The 5512-nt window shown below is 51.0% G+C and overlaps 1 pseudogene; it reads left to right on the forward strand.

The window, feature by feature from the left end:
• The first annotated feature begins 4810 nt into the window (after positions 1-4810).
• Positions 4811-5293, forward strand: LOC115303659 (annotated as a pseudogene).
• The last annotated feature ends 219 nt before the right edge of the window (positions 5294-5512 follow it).

A 5512-nucleotide genomic window follows, 5' to 3' on the forward strand; every position in this document is an offset into this window, starting at 1 on the left:
ACTGACTTCTCTTGATAGTGCTGAGATTCCCTATACCTAAATTAGGTGCCTTAAACATGGGGGTGGAGGTTGAGGGAAGAGAGAGAAGAGTAGCAGCAGGACCCTTAAAGGGACAGAGTCTATACTAACTACACTAAGACAGAACATTGAAATGTGAGCAGAAAGAACTTCTACAGGTATCAGGAAGAACCTCCAACTGAGAAAAGCCTACAAATCACATTGACCCTATGCTAACACATCTCCAGTAGGCAGGGACCTAAGGCACTAATTAAGGACTTCTTTTTTTCCAGGTATGATGCTGGGTAGTGGATGAGTGGCCCCACCAGGACTGCAGAGCCAAAATTCCTAGAAGCAAAGGAGACAGGCAGGAATAGGAAGGATGGCTGTCAGGACAGAACAGTAGGGGAGGGGCACCTAGGGGTTTCATTTGTGTCTGTTCCAACAATCCTAGGCTTTCTTCCTCTGCCTTAACCTGGGACTTGTTTCCCAAATATGCATCTGCTTCAGAGAAAGACAGGGAAGTGCAGGGGGAGGGTCAGTGTATTTTTGCATCTGGTACCAAGGGCAATGTTTTTCCCCTTTCTCCCTGTGCTATTCACCGCCTTGGGTAGAGGCGGATGGCTGGGGAAATACAGGGCTCCCAGACAATCATCAAGTAATGAAACAAATGGCCCAGGATCCCTCTTCCCCTATCTCTCATAGGCCAGGAGAGGTGCTCAGGCAGCCCAAGGGCCCTAGGGCCATGCTTTAAGTTTGACCCAGTCTGGCAGGCCAGGTTGGGCCCAGAGCCTGGGTGCTGTTTGGCTTGTGCCCCTTGCTCCAATAGAGCCCCACTGGGCCAATGAGTGGCCAAGACCATATGTCCTGTATTCCCTAACATGCTGCTGCCACCCCTTTTCCTGGATGGTCTGCACTTCCCTGGGGTGGGTGGCCTCTTGAACACCTTCCATTCACAACAGACTCACCCAAAACCCCTTTCAGGTCAGGACTGAGCTCCATCCCCCCCTTTTTTGCCTCCCAGGGTATTCCATTCCAGGTCATGACTGCACCACCACCAGGCCCCAGGCTCTGCGTCCAGGTTCTTCCAGGTGGACTTCCTCAGGGTTCTTGCTGCCACCTAGGTATCTGCCCCATCACTGCTACTCTTGCTGCTGTGCCCCTGGCCTGGCCTCCTGTTTCATAATGGACACAGCCACTCTGAAGTCTCTTCCCCTGTCCCCAACGGTGTCTGTGCCAGATGCCCAGGCCGCACTATTGTCTCTGCAGCCACCCTCGCAGAGGCCTTGCCACTGCCGTGGTAGCTCCAATCTCAGTGGTTGCTGTGGCCCAGCCACACCTGCCTGTGAGAAGACAAAGAGCAAGGGACCCTACATGTGCACCTGCTGGGAGCCGCATTGGCCTTGCTGGATGACACAGTCACAGTAAGAAAATGGCAGACGTTTGCATAGCTCCTGCCATGAGAGTCGGAGCTGGTACTTCCTTCTGCTAGTATTGCCCATGTGAAATTAAGTCTGTTGCTATTAATTAGACCTTACAATGTTCCAAATCAGACCAATATTCCCCATACACCATAATAAAAGGCATTTTCCTGTCCCTGCATAAGAGATTTTGGATCAAAACATTATGAATATTTGACAAAAGGCTCTTCTAATGAGCCTTGCAGACCCAAAACATAAGGGGGGCTAAGAACACAAGTGTTACAATTAACTCTGGCCGGGAGAAGAAGAGCCTAACTCAGAGATAAGAAACAGACAAGGACCGGACATAAGTTGCTGCATATGCCTTTGCTAATTGGAGTCACAAATAGTCTCCCTTGCACTGACTTCAGCTATGAGGATGGATAAAAAATTAGAAACCCATGTGCAAGGTCAACACACATAGAGCCCCCATTATGCTTCCATCAAAGAAAGGGCTTTCTCTAGCAACTTGTCAACAAACATTCTTTCTCTTGTGGTTCAGGAGCTAGATAAAATAACTCCCAGCCTATCTATATACAATTTAACCTATGTTTTAATTTTAACGTTACTAACTTAAATAACATGTATATTATGCTGTTTTTACTAAAAATATCCTGTTATTCTCTTGGTTATAAAATTTACTTAACCTTACTGGAAGTGCATTACATGACTTGGTTATAACTTGTTAATTAAAAACAAAGTCATAATTATCGGCCAAAAACCAACCCATACAAAGTAAGATAGGTTAATTTCTTAATCTTGGGGACTGATGCCAAGAATAAATTGGGATGGTTCTACAAAAATACTTCTGTAAAACTTGTTTCTGAATACCTTTGATGATGAAAGCACCTTATCACTAAGAATTAGAAACCGTAAACAATTCCTATTTTCTGATTTCACGTTATTGCTTAACCAATACAAAAGACACCAAATTAGACTGAACAGAGATGTCTGCCTGGTGACCAAGAAAGAATACTCGTGGCTCTCTCATCTCTCTCTAGCGCTGACACTGTCTCCCCTTCAGGGGAACCTGAACCTGCTGGAGCTGGACTCCAGCATGCGCCCTTGCATCAAGGAGTTGCAGATGGCTACAACATCCCAAAGCATCAAGCCTACACACATGAGCCAAGACCTGCAGCTGTCACTCCCCAGGTGCTATAGAGATGCCCACGGTGGTACCCTTGAGTCCCCTGAGCATCCCCATCTGAGCGACCTGGTGACAGATGGGAAGACAGTGGTACAAGAGTTTGGGCAGTCACAGGGGCTGCAGGGGTCCTGGGCAGCTGGTGGAGGGTGACCAGGACCCACTCTAGAAAGCACATCCAGGAGAAGCACACCTATGACATGTGTGGCAAGGCCTCCATGACATCTTCTGCCTGAGCCAAGGCATGTTGTGGCTTCAGAAGAGAAGAACTGCCCATGTCCAGTATGCCTGCAATGCTGCAAGTGCAAGGGCCCAGGGAGCTACCATGTGTGCGTACAGGACAGGATCGTGCAAAGCATGAGCCCTGCAACTGCTCCCACTGTGGGAGACCTTCTCCCTCAGGATAACCTCAGCAGTCATGTGATCCGCAGAGGGCCCTTCAAATATGATCCATGTGAGTCAGCTTTTACCAAGAAGGATCCACTGAGGGAGGACACAGTGTGACATGAGAAGGTGCCATGTCATATGTGTGTCAAAATGCCGAAGTCAGCTTATATTTCTGACCACAGGAGTGCACTGTGAGGACCCTCAACACATCTGTGAGCTCTGCAACCAAAGTAGGGTGAGGTCTGTTCTGAGACAGCAGTGAGGATGGTGGTGGACTTGGCAGTGGTCCTCCCTCCCCCACTCGCCCACCCAGCTGTGAACTCCTTCTAGTGGCTGAAGGAATGCTATGACCTCTCAGACGCTTCCTACCTGCTCTGTGAGCTCCACCTTGGTGGCAGGGAGAGTGGAAAATAGAGGAAAGTCCCTTGGAACTCTATCTTCTTCCCCTTTAGCTTTCTACCACCTCCTCTCTATATCTTCACCAACCATATAGCCTCTCGAAGGAAAGGAGGAAGAGATGTTTCTTAGGGGGATTCGCTAGGTATTCACAAACTGCTTCTCCTGCTCCTCTTTCTTCCCTATCAATCCTGACCCCACACACACCTGTCCCCTTGGTTGTGTTGAAGCCTCCTGGGCAGTGGGCAGGAGTGGCAGAGGACAAGAGGGGCCAGTGCCCTCACTCCCTCTCCTCCCTGTACCCTCCCCTTGCCCTGCCCTACCACGGGGATGTGTGAGCCTCTCCTTGGTGATCCCTGCTCTCCCCTTCCACCTGCACTACTGTCTGTTGCCTCTCCCTGGGGAGCTAGGGCTTTTCTTTTTTTAAAGGGTGGGGGGAGCAGAAGGAGGGGAATCAGACATTCTGTCCCAGACACCAGAAAATGTGAGACTGGAGAAAGGGCAGAACCAGGGAAGGCAACTGTAGTAAGTTCATAAGGTGAGGTTCTTTGGGGTCAGGCCCTAAACATCATTCTACTGGAATAACTAATTGGCTAAAGCAAGTCAAAGGGACCAAAAGAAGGCCACCTTGGCCAGAGATAGAACAAGAGATGGAATTGTAGGGTGCAGGGTAAATGAGAAGATCCAGGGAGTATAGGTGCTTCCTGAAGTGTGGGGATGCAGACACTGTGTCCCCATCCCTCTTCCACACCAGCTCCAATTCCAGCTTTTTCTTCTCAACCCCCTCCCCCAGGACAGAAGCTGTGGCCCTCCCATGTCATTGTATTCCTGTGTTCTATGGCCTTATGTTCTCCACTCTTCACTCCCTCCATTTGTGCAGACCCCATTACAATGTTTTAACTTAAAAAAAAAAAGAAAAAGAAAGGGAAAGATCTGACTAACACTGGGGTGGGAATGTAGAGGATACAAAGTTGGGGTCATAATTCTCTCTTGGAAAAAGGGACCCAATGTGGGGACTTGGAAGGTGGACCCCATGTAAGTGATTTCACAGGAAATATCTGAACCTTGAGGTGTGGGAGGAGGGAAGAAGGGAGGAGGCCGTGGAGTGAGCCAAAGAAAGGGGCAGAGGCTGGAAGAGACAGAGATGAGAGAAACAAGGAAGAGAGACGGGAGGGAGAGCAAGTGAGGCAACAGGGATGGGGAGACAGCAAAAGGAGTCAGATGGAAGGAGATGTGTGAGGAGAAACTAAAAGGCACACAGGGTGAAACTCACAAAGATGTGATGGCAACAGAGACCTTTAAAGACTGAGGGAGGGAAGCAGAGAGGGAGATAGCCAGAAAGAAGAGCTGAGGGCAGACTCAGTTCCAGAAGATCTCAGACCATAAAATATTGGGAGTCAGGGCCAAGTGCGTAGCCCGCGTCGTGATGAGGCGCGTCTTGTGTGCGCCGTCAACCGGGTGAGCTGCGCGCGGTCTCTGAGGGGCCAAGGGCGGGCACCGCGGGCGGTTGCACTCAGGGCTGTCTCTTTTCCAGGGCTGTCCCGGCGCTGAGGCTCTTGCTCTGGGCCTCCCGCCACCTGCAGCCGCCGCCTGGTGTCTAGGCTCAGAGCCAGCCCGCGGCCAAGGCTGACGAAGAGGACGACCCTAAACGTCCCATTCGCTTTTCCTCCAGCAAAGCCACCTCGTCCAGCTGGACAGTACAGCAGTCCCTGGGAGGGGAGCAGCAGCGGCCCTGGTGGAGGGTGCTGCACTTCAGCTTCGCGCTCATGGCTCTGGTCGCCTGGTGCTACTTCAGGCAGGAGACCAGCGCGGACCGGTGGTTGAAACAGGTGTTGGGAGAAGAGGAGCTGGAGCCAGCGGTGGTTCCCAGGAACCTGGAGCTCCTGCCGCCCACCAGGCGAGAACTTAACGGGGTGCTGGCCGGGACTAGCAGCAAGGGGACAGGCAGCCGCCCTTAGGCTTTAGACGTCGCGTTTGACCATTTCTGCCTCGGTTATGTGCGTCCCCAGAGGGAAGGACTTGCACAGCTGGCCCCATACCCGCGCGAGGGCAGAGCAGAATGTCCGCAGATCAGAACCAGCTCTTTGCATCATACTTGATGCCCAACGAACACGTCCAAAAGGCGTTT

This window comes from Suricata suricatta, chromosome 10 (assembly GCF_006229205.1).
Source record: "Suricata suricatta isolate VVHF042 chromosome 10, meerkat_22Aug2017_6uvM2_HiC, whole genome shotgun sequence".
In the NCBI taxonomy this organism is placed as follows: domain Eukaryota; kingdom Metazoa; phylum Chordata; class Mammalia; order Carnivora; family Herpestidae; genus Suricata; species Suricata suricatta.